This window comes from Anoplophora glabripennis, unplaced genomic scaffold, assembly GCF_000390285.2.
Source record: "Anoplophora glabripennis isolate ALB-LARVAE unplaced genomic scaffold, Agla_2.0 scaffold335, whole genome shotgun sequence".
In the NCBI taxonomy this organism is placed as follows: domain Eukaryota; kingdom Metazoa; phylum Arthropoda; class Insecta; order Coleoptera; family Cerambycidae; genus Anoplophora; species Anoplophora glabripennis.
The window spans coordinates 471175-492503 of record NW_019416429.1 but is presented as its reverse complement, the minus strand read 5'-3'; positions in this window follow the sequence as shown (position 1 = coordinate 492503).

The window sequence follows — 21329 nt, the reverse complement described above, 5'->3', positions numbered from 1 at the left end:
AACACCTTGGTACCTTTGTTTTTGTATTCTTCAATTTAATCAGCATAGCACTGCCGAAATCTTTGGTGTCTTCTATTTTGAGATAACATAATTCCTCCCTTTGACATGCCCCAGATAGTCCAACTGCCACCACCGCCTTAATAAGTAAATATTTGTCGTCTGATGCTTTCGTAAAAAACCTGCAAAAATCATCTTCTGTGAGGATTAGGGACTTCTTTGGGACGTAGTTTTCGGATTTTCGTTTGATTAGCGCTTGCAACTTTTTATAGCTTCCAAGATCTATGTTGTGATTGGCACTTAACGTTGACTTGAGCATCGAAAAAATCGTCCACAACGTCGAAGATTTATATTTCTTAGATAGTTCTTCAAAATACACCATTACTGCGTTTTCTGAGAAAGTTTGGACATTTTTGGCTAGTCGCCAGTCCATAAATCGGCTTAACTCAGCTTCATACCTGCTTCTGGATTTTGTGGGCAGCAGTTCCGAACATATTTCGCTTGCTTTCTGTAAAATCTCTTCCGAATCACACATTTTCACACCAAAACTTCTAATCAACAAAATAAAGGAGCCGTGACGGTTGTTAAGAAACTCAGCTAACTTGAAACATTGCATAATTTGGGTGACAACATCAAACAAAAATCACAATCTGGAGACGCGTGTGCAAAGATGACATAACCGTGTGCAAAATGTTTAGCACACGGTGTGTGCAAAATACCGTTTTCAGAGCGTGTTTTCCGTGCGCAAAACCTCCTTTTGCAAGGCAGTCGTATAAAAAATTTTTAAAATTGCCTATTTACACAAAATATTACGACCAATCACAATTTGTATCCTATTAAACATAGTAAGTTGGTTTCATTGACTCTCAGTCCTTACGATGACAAGTGGAGAACAAATTATGTACTTGTCAACATATACCTACGGTTCCTTGGTGGTGCAATATCCAAAAAGTAGCGACTTGTTTGGTCACATCCATGGGACTGTGAGTAGATATACATCGGGTATAGTAAAGGTTGATATCACTTGTCTTTATACTGTTTGGAATAGCTGATTTAGAAAATTAATTGCAATACGAACTTGGTAAAAACACGAAAATCATTCAAAACGTATTTTTTGCAGTTGACAAGATTCTGCAAAATATAGTGGCTTTAAAACAATGTATCCGTATTACAGTTGTAGTATATTTTGTGGAACAGTTTTAATATAAGAAATGGTTTTTCTATATTTAGTTCCACCTTTTTAATTTTGGCATTCTGTTTTTAGGTAGAGTAGAATAAAATGTAATGTAAAAATTTTAGGGTTATTAAGATGATTTATATGATATTGCTGCTCCGAATTCATTAAGTAATATTTATTTATTACCATTGTTACAATTTTTTAAATATTTAAAGTTATGGTGGAGGAGCCGGTGATCTAGATTTATCTATACATTCACCATTTTCTTCGTAAGCTATTTAAGTCTTACTAAATTATCCGAGTCAAGCGGACGGTCGTCTTCTATTCACCTTTCAGAATGCGAGCCTGAGAAGCATCAAGTTTGCTACAAACAAATGGCTGCTAACTAAAGTGTGTAAACGGGTAATCACGCATAATGACTTATAATACCAGAATCACTGTCATAGCGAAGCCGGCAGCTACAACAACAATTTCCAATCATAATTACCAAATTGGATCTCGGCCCGCAATGCGAGCGAAGCGGTTCTTCAGTGCGACACAGAACATAGCTGAGTAATGCCCAGAAGTGTGAGCGTATAATTGTTGAAGTCGGTAAAAAGATCCTTGTGCATAAAACGATATTGTGAAAAATCTAATGGCAAAATAGGAGATACATTTATGACTACTTAGTACCTTGAGCATAGGCGAATACTGGAAGCTCTTGGCTATTAATAAAAATGAGGTTTCTTCAGGGTGTCCCACGGTGACGAGACATTAGACATATTTCAGAGCTACTTCGATTTTAATTTTGAAAATTTCGGCAATAGTGTTTTCGGGCATGCCCTTCTCAACTAAAATAATGGCGTCCACCTAATGCTTCTGGTTATACGGGAAGTTGACATCACCTTCGTTATATTATTGCATATTTGGATTCTACGTCAATTTTTAGGTGAACTTTCATAGAGGTTTTTCCTATTGTTAAAATTAATCGATTTTGATATAATTAATTTTTTTCAAAAGCACTGCCCAATTAGACACAGGTGCAAAAAGGAGGCCATATATTTACGATTTTTGGTTTTTAACCGTTACAAGTTTATTCTTAGCTCCTTTAACTTATAAGGGAAATACAATGAATATAACGAGCGTTCAAATAAAAACGTGATCCAGTTGGTTCTGAAAATTTGGACGTAGGGCGTGGCGTATAGCAAATGAATTTAAACGTCATCTGTCAAAGCGCTATATCGCCGCTATCAATTTGAATATTTTCGTTTTAAAAAGCGTTTAAAATGGTGTTTTCTCAAGAACAAAAAGTGTTTATCATAGAGTCCTACTTTAGAAATGGATGCAAGATTGATGGAATATGGAAGTATTCTATTGAGGAATGTTTCATAGAATTTCAAAATCAATTTCCCGGCGTTGTTGAGTACAAAATTTTTCAAAGTGCAGTTCAGCGTTGTGTTAATGTTTTTCGTGAAACGGGCAGTGTAACAAGAAAAGAAGGAAGCGGCCGACCTAAAAAGCGGACTGAAGAATTAAAAGAAAATGTCCAACAAATAATGGAAAATGCGCCAAGAACTTCTGTACGTGTTTTATCACAAATGGTGGGAGTATCAGTCGGTACCTGCCACACAGTGTTAAAAAAAAGGGCCCTCTACACGCTCAAAAAATTGGAATTTGGTGTGCTCTCAATCGAAGGAGGATTTATGAACCTATTTTTTTTAATGGTACTCTTACTGCGCAAAGGTATAGAGAAGAAATTATCGCTCCTTTTGTTAACCAGCTGGAAGAAAACGAAATTACAAACTTTTACTTTCAACAAGACGGCGCAAGGGCACATACGGCAGGCGAGAGGATGAATATGTTGAGGGAAGTTTTCCAAAATCGACTAATAAGTCTCAATGCTGAACATGAATTTCCACCGAGGTCATGTGATATTACGCCGTGTGATTTCTTTTTGTGGCCTTACCTTAGAAACACTATTTTTGAACTGCCTATTCCTGATTTAAACCATCTGCAGGCTCGACTTATAGACAAGATTCGTGAAATTAACAATACCCCGAGCATCTTAGAAAATGTCTTTAATTCTTTGAGGAACAGGTGTGAAAAGTGCTTGGAACAAGGAGGGGGACACTTTCAGCAGCTGCTTTAATTTATTGTTATAACAAGGAGGGGGACACTTTCCGCAACTCCTTTAATTGTTTGTTATTGTTATCACGATTATTCTTTAAAATAAAGTTATATAGCCATTAACGTTATTGAAAGTGACAGCTGCTATACAGCTCGTTGAGAAATGAGGTTAAGTTGGTCGCTATAAGCTACTCCCTACGTCCAATGTGTCAGAGCCAACTTCGACCACGTTTTTATTTGAACGCTCGTTATAAGATGCCTCCTCATTGGATTCGGTGCAAAAAGGGGACAGCTCCGGAGCTACCTCGTTTTGCACGGAATTAATAGTTCATACTTTAGTCGCTTCGCCCTGGTGTTAGTAGGTTATTATCCTTCAATTCACTTTGTTATTCCGTGCATTTTATGAAATTTAGAGAGTGTGTCGAGCAATATAGTTTTGTAAAATGTCTGCTAGCAATAGTCCAAGCAAACAATTTGACGAATCAGACAGAGATCCTGACTTTTCTTCCGATAACCCTAGACCTAGCGTTAGACGTTTTTCTGTGTTTAGTTCCAGTGCTGAAATTTCATCGGTGGTTCAAAGTGATTCTGAAAGTGATGGCAGTGAACAGAAACAAACATTTGAGAAAAAAATAGTTGCCAAGAAACGAGCAAGAGATGAAAGTAAGTGGACTAGAAATATTGCTAAGAAAACGAAAGCTGAAGTAAAATCTTACATCGGCATTAAAAAAGGGGACCACCAAAGACCCAACCAAAGGAGACCAAAGACCCAACCACCAAAGACCACCAAGACCACCAAAGACCCAACCAAAGACCGATCAAACCAACCAAACTAACCAAACCAACCAAACTAACCAAACCAACCAACAAAGGACCCAACCAAAGCAGACCACCAAATGAGACAAAAATTTAGTATATCTTCTTTGATGTCATGAAATAGGTACATCGCAAAAGGCGTGGAATGAAGCAGTTCGGCCAGTTAAGGACTTGTTTACCCTTAAGAAACATATATTGATTATATCTCCTTCTACATTATTTTTCTACTCTGGACCGTTTCCACTTAAGCACCCCAAATACCTATATGTGAGAAAACTTGCAACAAAATATGTACCTTCTGACTGTATGTGGTTTTATGGCCGGCTGAAGTATCAAGGAGAAGAACCTACTCAACCAGAAGAAGATAGCTTTACAGATGAATAGTTTGTGCTTGTTTATTACTTTTGATACCATTTTGTTCATAAATCGCATTGAAATTTGTTTGACATTTTTTTTACTCTCCGGTGCAAAAAGGGGGCAGCTCCAACGTTGTCTTTTTGATATTGTTATCTAACAAAATTTCCAAAAAGCACATATTGTGAGTATATTATGTATTAAGTACTGGAGCTTAACCCTACATATGAATTAAACATATAAATTCAAAGAATTCGTAGTAAAACAGTTTTTTGTTTCTCCTGAAAAATCTGCTAAAATCGAGCTACCTCCTTTTTGCACCGGTGTCTTCTCAAAAAGATGTGTATTTTACAATAATACAGTTAGAGCGGATTTTCTGAGAAATGACGCGGTCATGGGTAAATTTTACTAATAGCATCGTGATCAACGCCTCAAAATACTACGAAAATTATATATTTGGACAAAATTGAAAAAAAAATCAGTTTTGACCCATATTTGGGAAAGTTTTCATCCAAGTAGTGCATATTCCGAGAAATATCGAGGTAATGAGTAAATTTTACTAATGGCATCGCCTCAAAATACTACGAAAATGATATACTTGGACAAAATTGAGGAAAAAATTAATTTTGACCCATATCTGGACCAATTTCTCCGTTTGTCATGAAGTCACGAATTTTGACTACAAGATCGTGTTCAGCGCATCGAATTCCTTCGAAAATGATATGTGGGTTTCTTGGGTTTGGACTTTTTGTTTGTGTGGCTGTGTTATCGTTTTACACAAAGGTACCTATCTAGTGTTAAATATAAATTTGCAGAACAATAGAAATATAAGCATTAGCACGTCCATGGTGATACACGAAACGAGTATACATGGAAATGTAATTATTGTTAACACAGTACAATTCTTTATGTAAAATTATAGAATAATCCCTAAAAATTGGTATTAACAAAAAACGTAATTGACGTAAAAGCTTGGTCTGATTAACTGCACCTTAACTTAACCACATCTCATACAACATTTCACATTACGATTATGATGTGTTTTGTAACCATGGACTAACTGACCTCCTATTAACTATTTTTCATAGAATTGGGACTTACACATGATGGAAAATGTATCAAAAAAGAAAAAAATAATAAACATGCCGATAAGTTTGTAAGTTTTTGAGATGTATCTGTTTTGCTCTGCTTCTAGTTATTTTTTTGTTTTCTTACATTATTTGGCATATACAGGGAGATTCAATGGACATAGAACAGGTGCGTGTAGAGGACACCAAAACAGGTTTTCATATGACTTTTTTTCTCATACCTACGGTTGCAAAGATATTAGCCTCAGAAAATGTCTTAAAAAAATCGAAAAAAACTTGGTATTTCAGCAATGCCTTAACACAGAACAACCAAACTTTGTAAATATATTTATTTTATTGACGTCTTTAGCTGGTAGAAACTCGAAGTGACTGGCATCTCAAGAAGGGGTGGTTTAGGGGTGGGTTTAAAATGAATGAATTTTTTCAACCCTAATTTAATTTATAATTAAAGTCTACCAGTTTAATAGCAGATTCAATTTTACACTTTTTTTATGTCTGTCAATTTTTCGAGAAATCATTCGTTTTTGTGATGGGGTTCAAAACCGATTAAATCGTTATGGGAAACAACCCTGCAGAATACAGCCACAAAGTATGTAGTAAACATTTAAGATCATTCATCAGCAGAATCACCAAACATATAGCGATGTAGATATAACATCATATTATAGAAAAAGTTATATGTTTTGGCAGTGAGGTTTATTAAACCGACTACTAATATTATTTGGACAAAATTGTTATATACTTGGTTGCGTGCGCATCTACGCCTATGTAGTGCAGTAGTGGAAGGTCCCGCTTGCGCAGCCGATGATGTCACTACCTCTGCGCGCGCCTATAGACGTATGGAGTGGGGAAGAGAGTGTGGTCTTGAGTACGTCTCCACCTCCGCTCTGCGCAGCTCTGTGTTTGCGCTGTAAGATGGTCGATGTAGTCTTTGCTGTATCGCCACTGCCGTTGCGTATGTTTTCAGACATGCGCAGTGATATATCGTACATTTCCCTCTCATGCCAAAAATTTAATAGATTTATTACAGGTAAACTTAAGAAGCCACGTAGAAATGACAGTTTACATTAATGGAGTAATTTGTTAATTGTAATTTTAGAATTCTTTCTTTGGCGCTATACAAAATTGTAAACAGAGAATTACAAGACCTTTCAAAACACCTAGCCATGACCAACATTTATATTTAAAAAAACATCGATGACGTTATCATTATCATACAGATGACATCATATGTAGGAACAGATGCCTCGTGGAAGGCACTTTTAAATATAATAATAGATATTTGTTATAGATTTTTTCTCCAAAGTCACCGATTTACGAAATAATCGATTTATTTCTTTCATTTTCACTATACTGTATATCTTTATATCTAAATTCCATCTAAACAGTTATGTGTCCTGTTCACCTAATCATACCCGGTGTAATAATAATTATATTCTGAAAGATTATATCGCCTCCCCACAAAAACAGGAGCTTGACTTGACATCAAGATTCTGTTGTGAAGGTAATTCAACTATAATGCTTTATAATCATAATTAAAGTCCTGCCATAAATACCTCTACGTATAGATATCGTAATTTAACACTATAATGTATCCAATTTACTAGTTTACATTGTTGATTACTTTTATTGTTGGAGGCATCAACGTTTAAAATCTTCATTAATGGAGTAGAGCGAATAAAAAGTTTATTTTCCCTTAAAGAAATCCATTATTCTCGTGATGATATCAGAACTGAACCTACCTTTTATATTAAATGCGTTTTTATCGTGCCTTAATAGTACTTCAGATTTCTAAGCTCATGTGATTATAATAGTATGCAATCTTTATTGGTAATTCTAGAACAAGGCGTAAAAATGTTTATAGCGTATATAAATATTTTTGATGTCTTCATATAATAAGAGGAAGATATAATATCCTTAAAAAGAAGCTAGAAAAACGTTTAGATAAAATTGTTAACAGCTTGGTGATACCTACTTATTCTCCAAAAATGAAAGGGGCCATTCAAAAACACATTCTAAGAAGGAAGGTTTTTGATATATATTTTTAGATCAAAATGAAACCCAAGAGATTTTTAATATTTCTTTTATGAAACTTGTAAATTATAGTTATACAAGTAAGTTATACAAGGTGTCACCTAAATAATGTCTAATCTTGAACACAAATGGTGTCGATTTAACCAAACTTGCTTAAACGAAATTTGTCGCAAAAAAGTTACAGGGTGTTAAAGTTTCTTTTTTATTTCTTGTTTTCTCCTTAACTCAGAACCCAGTTAACCGATTTGAGCAAAAGTATGCAGTGATTATGTTCCTATTAGGTTAAATCGTAAGGACGCTCACTTTACTTTGTGAATATTCTTCTGTAACTTTTTGTACGTTTAAATTTTTACACGAGACTATTAGAAAGAGGTTCAGGATTTCATTCTACATAAAAAATGTATACCTATCAAGAAGCGAAATTATGTCGATTATGAAGACATTACAGAAAATATTTATTAACACACGCCATATTTTTTGGAAATAACTACGTATCCATAACAATATGACAATTTCGATAAGTCACTATCAATTTTGTATTTTGCAAAAATTTGTTTTTGAAAACACCTCCTCACAATGAATTTAAGAATTATGATATGAGAGAAATGATAGTGGTATGTGTACCGGAACATTTTAGTGGATGCGCTGCTAAGAGAACATATGAAGAACTTTATCCGAATCGCAGCCTTCTCATACATTGTTTGCTTCTTTATTCAACAATTATAAGAAACTGGAAACTTTCGGTCTAATTCACGAACTGGAAGGTACATTCAAAGAAGGGTACAAGATAAAGAACAAATTCTAGAAAGAGTAACTTGAAGTTACATTAGATAACTATCAAACAAAATAGTTTTCCCCAATTACTCATAATTTACACTGCTTTCATCATTTCGAATAGTACCATATTTTGTTTAATACAATATTATTTAATTAAACAGGACCACAATAGATCGTGCAATAGGCCTACTGGGGAAACCACGTTAAAAAAAACGCTCCAAGTACACTACCTCACAGGTGGCGTGGAAACCTGTGCATAGTATGGCGAACACAACTTTTTCAACTTTTTGAATCGCTATATCTCGGAAATAGTGATAGTTACGAAAAAAAGTGCAAGTACAATTTTTATAGATAATTGTATGATCTACAGCTTTTATCTGACCTATTATTATGATAAAACTTACCGTTTGGCTGAAAAATGCAAAAAAACCCATATTTGCGAATTTTGACATTGAATAAATTTTTTTGCAGATGTGGGATCGATGGGGACTTTTCACATTTCATTTATATATTCCCAACATTCGTACTAGTGCAGCGATTGGAAGAGTCTATTGTGTGGTTTTTTTTTGGCATAGAACCAGGTCAGACATGGTAGGTTTTATTAAGCATGTGATTGGGCATATGAAATCGTATTTTACGACATTTTTTGTTGGTCGGGATAAATAAATAATAGATCAATGTTTTGTAACATAGCATGTGATTTACGACAGTCTATAAGGTATTTTATTTTAATTTCGCCTTTTAAAATATTGTTTTTTTTTTGACAACAAATCTTGAATTCTAGGTCTTTGTACTACAGATTTGTCATCATCCCGCACAGTTTTCTTACAAATAATGCACTCCATCGTCTTAAAAACTTAATATATTCTGAAGATTATTACACACTGCTTATTAGGCACGTACCTACTCCAAATCCCGCAAACCGTACACTATGTAGATTACACATTACGTTGAACGCCCCACGCATCAGTTTAGCGCGCTATGAAATAATCGCTTGTTGCCAAATTATAAGCTTCAAGAAAAAACAAATTATTTCAAAAATGTATGTAATGTTTGGGCTTCATTTTCTTCGCTGCATATATATAAAAAAAAATCATAAATAAAAACGTTTATCGATTGGTGAAAATTGTATTACACAAAATTTAAATAACAAGTTTTCCTGATGTTTAGCGAAATGAAAAAGCGAGTTTTATAAAATCCATTAGTACTGTTAAAAGCGCTATTGTGTCTGCTTTAATTTAAAAGAAATATTCTGATAGTACAATTAATTTTTGAGATATAACAGTGGAGACGTTAAAAAACATATTCTCATAAAAATAGATTTTTTTTATTTTTTCGAAATTAAAAAGATCCCGACCAACAAAAAATGTCGTAAAATACGATTTCATATGCCCAATCACATGCTTAATAAAACCTACCATGTTTGACCTGGTTCTACGTCAGTTTTTTTTATTTCGATAACTAAGCGACTTGGCGTTGCAATCTTGCTTGTCTATACCAATTTTCAGCTTTATGTGAATTATTGCAACCTTGAATGTCTATTTTGACTGGGCTATAGTGTAATAGTTGGATGTTTCGTTTTCAAAGCACTCTTTGTAAAAGTGGATATTTTGGTATTTCGATGCAAACAAAAAGTAAATATCCAATATGACACATCATCAGAAATGAGTCCTATCAAAATATGTTAAAATATAATATGGTGCAAATAGCAAAAATAAATTGATTGTCGCTTCTTTATTTGTAGCTAATATACCTATACATCGCAATTCACGTAAGATTAAATGTTGAGAAATAAATACATCCACATCGTGTCATTGTTTGGAGCAGATTGACTGGTTAGGTAATAACAGTTAACATATCTACTAAATTGAATATATTTTTCAACTTAGACTAATTTACCTCTACAAAAAGCTAATGTCTACTGTTGCATTAAAAAAATGAAATAAAAACAATTCATTTCATAACTCTAAAAAAGTACTTTGGTAAAGAAATTCAAAGATTTAAGAGAACGCCTACCTGTAGTGATTTGAGTTCAATACCCAGTCAAATAAAAATAAAGATCTTCCTGATGCTTGTTCTATTTCTCTTAAATTTATGAATGTACTCTACTGAGATATATTCTGTCAACTATTTTGTTTTGATTTGAAGCTTTAGGTAAATTTTATGACTTATTCTGTATAGTGATAATAACAATATTAACTGCCTCAAGTATATCTATTGCTTTCTGAAATATCTACAAATAATATTTTCTTAAATAAAATGTAAGAATTTTGAGATTGATACTTTTTGAATTGATACTTTCTGAAATGTAAATATCATATATTGAAGTAAAATTTACTAGGATAAATTAAAATGATGTTTTCTGATTGCTTCTGGAATTCATTTGGAACAGGTGTAGAACTGAAAATAGACATTGAATAGTAGAAAACATCAAGAAAAGTCACTATAACTATAAAATCGACTCTAATCTATTACAGTAAATTATAAAGGTTTTTTTTGCTGATCACTATATCTTAAACATTATATTTATCAGCAATAATCGGTGATGATGATTCAGAGGACTACTAACCAATTTAAAAATCGGGTTATCAACGATTGAAAATTTAATAACGTAAAATGCATAATTTTGATATACATCTTTACGGTCCCGAATTAATAATAATTTTATGAGCGGTCAGTTTAATAAAAACACTCCTAAAAACATGTTTAAGGTTGCCTTAATAAAATTTTATGCTGGCATAAAACGTATACATCTTTTGAAGCACAGACTTATATTCAAATTTAAAACAATTTGTAACCCCGATATGGAATGTTAAGAATGTTTATGTGTATAAGTTATGGTCTTACCTACCATTAGCTTTAATAATTCGACGTTAATTTTTGAATAAGAAAAGCGTTACCGCGACCGTTTTAATAAATTAGCAAAATTAAATATAAATATACTAGCTATTTTAATAAGGTGTGGGCGGAGGATGAAGTTATATGACGCTTTGGGGACGAATTGGAATATTCACAGTGTTTTCCTTTTAATATTTCTGCTGAATATTTATTGATAATAAAAATACGTTATTAGACTTTTATTATAATTAAATTATTTTTATTTATTATTCATCCTTTTATATTTATACTACATCGGTACTGAGAAATACATATATTCAAATTGTGATTATTATGAAATTTATACAGGCTGTTTACAAAATTGGATCTTCAATTATTAAAATAGTTAAAACTACAAAACGGTGCTTTTTTTAATTATAATGTGTATATAAAACCAATTTAGAGTTTACTTTTTCTCTAATATGATTTAAATTGAACTATTATTGAGTTATTTTTACTCAGACTTGGTTCTCAATTAACTACATATTGAATGCAAAAATAAATCACTCATAAATGGTTAATTAGGATATACAGTGTTGAAATTAATTCACTTCACAGAGCCTCCTCCTGTCCTGGCTGAGACCCACCAACTGAGACCCACCGCCATCGGCTAAGGCCTGTTCTCCTGGCTTTTCTGAAGCATCTAACGGGTCGCCATCAAATGTGGTCGAGATTACAGAAGCAATATTGTAAGTGGTGCCATCTTCACGGCGCCATTCAAATTACTCGAAATTAATATACATTTAAACTCTCTCAGTAACGAGGACATTTACTCTGATTTAGGTACAAGTGCACCAAATAGGAGTTTACGTGAAGAATTTATTTAAGGAGTCTATATTTGAGTGAAAGTACTCAGTTTTCGTTTAAATATATTCACAAATGGGTAAAATGATCACAATGAGAGTGAAAATGTACTCGATAATTTCACTCAATCGATTCATTCCGAACCTTTATTGTTATCACTTACACCGATTTTTTTTTCAGTGTACACAGCAATTATGTGTTAATTTAACTACTAGCTATTAAGAACTCGAATCAGTCAGGAAATTGTAAAATACTCACTCAAACGTATTGTTATCTACAGAAAAATATTTTTCGGATTCAGCATCAAAATGTAATGTCCCTAGTACAGAACTTTATTTTTGTGGGGCTGCGTAACCAAAATAATTAAAACTTATTGGGAACCTCTGGAATCACCCCGACTTACATATTACATAAAAAGAAGAGAAAAAGAATTTATACTTAGTTCAATTTTTGGTAATCATCACTATTACATTTTCTTTTTGTAAGGTGTTTGTTTTAATAAATGCAAATAAACATGCTAAAATGGTCAATTAATGCAGTACTACATTAACACTTGTAAATATAGGCAAAGTTATCAATGCAGTCAGTGGTTCCAAAAATTGTTTCATCTTATCAATGTCAATATTAATAAAATGTATTTGCTCTTTATATATCCTGTCCAAACTTGGAAACACCTTGAATATTTAGACATTAGAAGAATAGAAATATATTCTTCAAATTCTAAGGACTACAGATCTTCGAAAGAAGTAAATAAAATCTAACATTTCTACTCGTACATAAAATATTTATCTACGAATTGTAAGCAAACTGAAAACTTTGGAGATTGAGAATAAATTTTCGGTAAAGTGCTATCTGAAGCTGAATATTTTTTTTCATGTAAGCAAGCTGTTAACACCAATTCAAATATTTGAAGAAAATTTTTGTGGGACATGCATTTTTCGGAAATTATACCATTGTAAGTAAAAATTGCCTCACCCATTACTAAAATAAATTTGGTGAAATTTATCTTTTTGGGATAATCTTGGAGCATTATGACTTAACCTTGCTGCACGTGATATAGACAAAGTTCATTTTCGCGTAAAGTAGTTGATTTGTTTAAAAATATGTTTGGTATAAGTTGTTGGATCTCTTTCAGTAACATCCTCTTTGATCTGCAGCATTTAGATTGTCTAGGTCCCCCAGCATCTCTATTGCGATTATCCTGTAGGTTGTAGTATAACAACCCCGGGTTCGATCGAAAAAAATAAACGTAGTTGTGGCCGAAAATATGTGATCGTCATAAGGAATACCTACGTTGTATACATCCATTTCTTATTGACCGGAAGGCGCTGGCTACTAACTTTAAAGAGGGGAAGTATGGTTTAATTTTATAAAACAAAAGCAGAGTAAATACACCTAACTTTATTATTTACGTACAACAGTCTTCAAATTAAACATGTGACAAATAGAAAGAACAACAAAAAAACATTTAACAACCATTTAACATAAAAGGAGAGTGCCAGGCTCACCTAGAGCTCCTGTGGGGAAAGAGCATGGCAGAGAAACCCACGATCGTTGCCTACCCAAATATAAATACAAAACAACCGCTAACAAAAGGTATATATTAGGATCCTTTGCTAATGATAATTAACCCCCGACTCATTTAATGTGTCACTAAATGTCACCTCACTCGACTTTGACATACACACTTCCAAGTAAAACAGAAGAGGTTTGGTGTTAGTTAGCCGGCAGGGCCGGAAGGCAATAATAATAACAATAATAATATGCTTCATTTCTCCTGAGACATAATACAATGCATGGAAAACGTCAAGTAAATACAATAAAATTCATAATAAGAATTCATACAAATATATAACAGATAAATAACAATGACACAAGGTACTGGAGTCCCATACGGGAGGCAATCCAGCTATGAGTTGAGATTTCGGAAGATCTGTTTTAGCAATTCTTTTTTGTATTTAATTATTCTTTTTACAGATTCATCCCTCACGGGCGAAAATGTTAGTAAATTCAACAAAGCTCTTATATACGTATGACATAAAGCGAGCACAAGAAATGCTTTATTATTTGTTTTTCGAACAACGTAATCATGATAAAACAAGTTAAATGTGAAACAAATGAGTTGTTATTACAATATCCGGGCAGTCACGACAATATATACATATTTTAACATGTAATAAATAATGAGCAATCTGTAATAATAACTGTAACAATTTTACGTTAGAAAAATATACGCCCCTGAGCATAAGACAATGAAGACTAAACATATACAGAATTATTATCATGAAACATCCATAACCATCACAATCATAAGATTACATAGAACAATTAACAACAAAGTACTTATAGAATAATTACTAATACTAACTAACTAATACCGGTTAAACACTTTTAATTTTTCACTACTTATATATTTTCACCGTGCACCGATCATCTTACTTTTCACTCTGCACACTGTTCTAACTTCAACTATCTAGGCTTCCTTCCAGAATTCCCCACCTAAGCGTTTGCTTTTTGCGCTTCCTTCTACCAACTGTTAATATTACGTTTTCATTATTGTTGTATAACACCTATGTAACAGGTGACGTCGAAGTTGATACGATAAGTATGGTTTTGCACACGGTGTTTCTTGAGCCTTCTCACCAACATAAATAAATCTAAGAGGTATGAAATGAAAAAGCAAATGTAAACATTTGGCATAGAGTAGCAATGCTAGGAAAACATTTTGGTACTACTTCATAGATACTAATAATAATATAAATTAATTCATCACTACTATAAATACGGTTCATTTCATCACCGGTATTGTGTGCTGTATTGTTTAAAATCTAACCTACCATTATTTTTACGAGATTTCGCATTGCGCGTGTAAGATAAAGAAAAAACAAAGGTAACACGATTACTATACCATGATTACTAATCCCCATTTTTTTTTGTTGGACTTTCTACAATTAGTATGAGAATTTAATGTTCCTTTGCATTTTTTTGAGATTTTGAATATGTTAAAGCATTATGATATCGTTGTTATTTAAATGAGAGAAAAACATATTTGGAAATTACAATACCCAAATGATTTGTTATACTTTAATGTAGGTACCTCGGTATTTTAAAATTCTATTTGAATCAATATTTTATCAAATTTTTATGTCAACGACATTTTATTCTTTATCTTCATTATTATTTTAGATGAACAGTCAGTTATTTTTGATCAACATTCCATTTTAATAAAATTGTTTTCGTATAAAGGATGCAACACTAGAACGTGTCCAAAAATGGAATTGGATTAGTAGGTTGCTCTCTGCCAGTAGACATTAAGTAACAGCGAGTTAAGATATGACCCATACCCGAAATATCGGTAGATACGACATTCGTCTTTCATCATATTGACGAGTACTAAGAAGTTTGAACCCGGTCTATGTCTGCTAACGAATGATTTTAGTCAGTTTATTGTAGGTATAAAGTAATATTTAATACGTAGAGTGGTTGTTTCCCACAATATCATTGATTAAAAATGTTTGAAGATATTTGAATTCCAAGTTTTCTATTGACTTTAGCATCGAATGTTTATTTTTTATGTTTTAATTTGCTCTCAACGTTTTTTGAAAGCGCCTATATTTATTTTTGCTAGAATACCTAATTGCGACTACGCAAGACAGGATCAAATTAGATGCAACGCGCTGTACTGTCAAAAACAAAACCTTTAGCTGGCGACTAGGCAGAGTTTGACATTTATATGAATTAATATCAAATTATATTCCTGAAAATGTTGCGCATGAGCGAGAATACTCGTAAAAGTGTCATTATTTTGCCACATAATCATTGAGACTATTAGTTTATATCTCCACACAGCTGTTCCACCCAACTGCCGCGGAGCAAGTACCCATTCTACTAATATATTGCCGTATTATTGGGAAGTACTATAAATAATCTGTATGAATGGGCAGTGTCTACTACATATACTCAGTTGTTATTCAGCGGTTTGTTTTATTTTATGTCCATAGTAACGTCTATATTACAATTTTCTTTTTACTAATTAAACTTGTTTTAGACCGGGTACTAAATTGTAATGTTGTCAGTGTCACTCTCTTATAGATCTACTCGTGTACGAATAATGGTAAATGGTTTATAGACATATTTTATATCTGTGAGTGGATTAAATTCCATAATTTTGTTGAAAAATATTTATTTATGGCATTACTTAAATATTTTTCTCTCCTTACTGCCCTGCAATTAAAAAAAAAATAATTAAAACTACCCCTGCGGCCTTAGTCATTCTATCGTATTGCCAAATTACTAATCTTAAAGGAAAACTTAACAGTCACAATAAAAATTTGCTGTGGTAAAAAGATATATTAACTGCTGGTAATCAAAAGATGAGTACAACAATAAAAAAATGGAAAGAAAAAATTTTTTTTGTTGTACAACATAACCTTTTTGGAGCCGTATAAACTGTCCCTATATTCTGTGTTTATAGAACTGCCATAAGTTGCTTCGTTTAGCAGTTAGAGGGCATCAATGTTGACAAAAATAAATATTTTTTTGGAACAGGTACAGGGTGATACACTATATTTTGACCTCCCATTAACTTTTTTGTCTTTAGAGTTATAAAAACATGTGAAATACCAAAGTTGCATGATTGTTTATGAATTTTTCGAAAATGATAGTAGAAAAACAAGTGAAGTCCAAACAGAATAACCGCGGATGTTAACTATGTTAATTTAAATGGAATACCATGTATATTTTTACAAATTTGGATAGAACGTTCTCTGTTGAGCATAGTCATATAGAGTTTGTTGAGTCCATTTCTAACAATAAGCGAGATACTAGTAAAAAGAGAAAAGTAGTTTTTTTTTTTTTATTAAGAAAATAAAATATCTTGTAATTGTTAGACCTCTTTCAGGCATTTCTGACTTTTTTCCAATTACGTAAGGATTTACAGATTTAGTTGTACTGATATACAGGGTGTTAAAAAAAGAGTGTAAAATATTTCAGGAGGTAATAGTATGAACCAAAATAAACAGAAAAGTCTTAATAAACATGGGTCCGCAAAGTAACGGTTGCGTAGATATGGACCACTATTCGTTTTTCAAACATTTTATTTTATTAGGAATAAACCGACAAAGGAAGCTTTTAACAAACAAAAAACAAAGTTACAGAAGATTATCAAAGTGCCCTCCGTCCATTTCCAAGCAGGCACGACATCTTCGTCTCAACGATATTCGAACTCTTTCGAAAACACCCTCCTTGGTTTGGATTTCTTGACACTTTTGATTAATCCGTAGCTGCAGCTCTTCCAGGCTATTTACAGGAGTACCATACACTAATGTCTTCAAATATCCCCAAACAAAGAAATCTAGAGGGTTCAGATCAGGCGATCTTGGAGGCCATAAAACAGGTTCGGCCCTTCCTACCCATCTATGTGGAAAAGCTTGGTGTAAATGCTCTCTAACGGCCATGAAAAAATGAGCTGGAGCACCATCATGCTGGAACCACATTTGTTGCCTCTGATTCAAAGGAATGTCTTCCAAAAACTCATACAGTGTGTTTTGCAGAAAGTTGAGGTAAGCAGCGCCTGTTAATCGGTTTGGTAAAACAACAGGACCTAGAAACCTGTCACCTACAATACCCATCCAAATGTTTAATGAAAAACCTGCCTGATGTCCAGATTCTATTAGAGCATGAGGATTTTCGTCGGCCCAAATATGCGTATTGTGAAAATTAAACACTCCATTTCTTGTGAACCCGGCCTCATCAGTAAAAAGAATGTTTGCAAGAAAACGAGGGTCTTCAGCATCATGACGTAGAAACCAGCGGCAAAAAACCAAACGTGCTTGATGATCATTTACTGGATTTAAGGCCTGTAGTCGTTGCACGCACATGGTATGGATAAAGCTCGTGAAGGATTCTCCAAACAAGAGGACCACTAATTCCTACCTCGGCTGATATTCTCCGCACACTCGTTCCTGGATTCTGCTCTACCAGTGCTAGAATTTCTTCTTCTGCTCTAGGAGTGGATACCGACCTTGGTCTTCCGGATAAATGGCACTGTTTGCTCAAGGAACCGGTATCACGCAATATTTGCTGAATTCTTCCAAACATGTGTTGTGAAGGAATCTGGCGATTTGGATAAGCGTGAACATAAAGACGTCGCGCTTCGGTGGCGTTCCCATTAGCACGACCATACATGAAATGCATGTCTGTTAATTCTGCGTTAGAGTAACCAGCCATAGCGAAAGAAAACTTGTGCACTGAGAACAACTGTCAAATACGTACTGTTTATTTCACCACTAAACATCAACCAACTATTATAAGAAAATACACAACGTTTTTGCAAAATAAAAAAAGGGGCTAAAAAACATAAAACATTCCATATCTCCGCAACCGTTACTTTGCGGACCCATGTTTATTGAGACTTTTCTGCTTATTTTGGTTCATACTATTACCTCCTTAAATATTTTACACTCTTTTTTAACACCCTGTATTTTGACATATCGGACATTGATATAGTCCAAAATGCATATAGATATTTTAACTAAATCTCTCTAATTAGGCCGTGAGAGGCCCGGAGTATTCGGGTTTTGATGGTACATCTTCGGGCTCCGGGTTGTTAACCCGGAGCCCGAAATGACATGTTATGTCATTTCTCCGGGTTTTCTTTGTTGTGAAACAAAATCGTGATTTCTTCGAAAACATTTCACACATTTTCTGATTCCGTTCTTTTTTTTAGACATCAATTATACAACGCGTCTGTCACGAAGTAGATATTTCCTGATTGCGTCTTTTTTTTTTTAGACATCGATTTCTTCGAAAACAATTTATCTTCTATATTTCCTGATAGCATTTGCATAACCTTTTAGGCATTAATTATACAAACGAGTCATTTCTCCGGGTCTGTCATGAAATAGATCTGGTAACCATTGGTAGGTCGTGATAGCGACTGGTATTGTCATGACAACGTTGTTATTGTTTGATAGTTTGTATTATTATTTAATTAAAATGGGTTACACAGAAGTAGAAAATTGAAATATTATAGGAATTAAAATAAAGTTTTAAAGCCTCTCAAAATAAAAAGAGTGAACTTGGTGGTCAGAGAATTACAGCACCGTCTGACCTGCCTATCTATCTTGCAGAAAATCTAAATAACTCGCTATCGAGAAGATTGGTAATATAATAAAACTAAGCAGAAAATTACTGATAAAATCAATCCACACATTTATATCAAATTCACAAGAAGGTTAGGTTACATTGTCAAAAAATTTGTGCAGTGGACTGATTTTGTATTTGTATTGAATTCATTATTCACTTAATTATTAAATATTAAGCATCGTCCATCGACCCATCAGTGTTAAAAAGTGAAAGATTCCAAACAAAAGTTTTTATTTTGTAATTCCACGAGTGACAGTGTAATTTTTTATAAATAAGTATAAAATAAGAATAGCGTGCCGATTACATTAAAAACGAGATTGTTATTTTTTACTTTGCTTAATTTTTTAGTTTGTGCACAAACTAGTTTTACAATGAATCGAGAAAACAATGCATTTACTATTTCCGAACGTGTCGATATGGTGTTAGTGTATGGTGCAGCCGGTGCGCCCGCGGCGACTAGGTTGTACCGGGAATGATGGCCACAACGTCACCTTCATGCGCAAATACAATACTATAGTGCGTTCAGTGGCTGCGAGATACGGGAAGTGTTATTCCTAGAGGAGAAGGACGTGGTCAGCAAGTGATCCTTAATGTTGAAGATGCAGTGTTGATGGAGTGAATTTCCATAATATGCACATATGGGCCGATGAAAATCCTCACGCGATTAGGGAAACTCATTTTCAACATCGGCTCTCGGTAAATGTTTGGGCTGGCATAATAGGCGATGCACACGTGGGTCCCAATTTCTTTGAAGAACGACTAAATGGACCAACATATGCTGACTTTTTGAAGAATCGGTTGCCTGAATTATTGGACGATGTGGCATTACAAGTTCGGGCACGCATGGTTTATCTTCAAGATGGGGCTCGTCCACACATTACTCGAGAAGTAACGACACTTTTGAATGAAATGTTTCCTTAGCGATGGATTGGACGCTTTGGTCCTGTGCCGTGGCCATCTCGGTCACCCGATCTAACTCCAATGGACTTTTATCTTTGGAGTCACTTGAAGTCATTGGTTTACAATACTCCAGTTGCTACGGGGATCATCAATTTCAACATTTTCCCTAGAAATGGTAAGTTTTATTTCATTTTGTTCCATATTTTAATGGAGTTTGTTTAGTGCATGCAGTTGGCAACGACAGATGCTTACGGATGTGGTTTTGTTTGCGAACTCTTGCAATAACAACAATACATTTAAGATAGTAATTACTATTGATTATTATCATTAGAAAATATCAGTTTTTTTTTTAAATATCTATTTTTTTTAGTTTGTACTTTTGCATTGAAAAATTCCCCATTTGAGAAGTATCTTTCTATTTTTCAACGATGATTTTTACCGCGGATGGTGTAAAGCACGTAACTCATCGTACAGCACACAGACAGGACCATTCCAGAGAAAATATTTTGATCCATAATTGAACTTTAATTTACGAAAAAAAACCTCTCTTTTTCGTATAAGACTTTTCTATTATAAATATCATTGGGAAGCTGTAGTTTAATTTTTTATTGAATTGACAAAGCTGAGTTTGAGGTCACATTGTCATGGTGTAAGAACCATGAGTTGCCTCGCCACAACTTTTGTCTCTTTTTGAGTATTTTTTCACGTAACCGTTGTAAAACGTCTTGATAGAACACACGGTTCACTGTTTCACCCTTAGAGCATATACTACTACTAGTATATGCTCTAAGGTTTCACCTTGGGGCAAGAATTCAAAATGTACAGTTTTGTTAAAGTTGAAAAAAACATATAGCATTACTTTGACATTGGATCGAGACTGACTTGCTTTCTTGGGGCGTGGATATCCTCTGCATTGTCATAATTGAATTTTTTCTCAATGTTGAAGCAGTAAACTCAGATTTCGTCTTCCATTACGATCCTCTTAATGAATGTTCCATTGTCATTGGATTGTTCAAGGAGCTGCCGACAAACGTCCACACGATTTTCTTTCTGTTCGGTCATCAAACGAGAAACAAATTATGCTGCAACTCGATGCATGTTCAATTTTTCAGACAAAAATTTCATGGTCTGATCTAACTGAGTTGCTCTTCCGCAATTTCTCTGACAGTCAATCGGCGATTTGCCTATATCAGATCTTTGACTTTCTGAATGTGGGAGTTATCAGTTGAAGTCGAAGACCTTCCTGGTCGAGA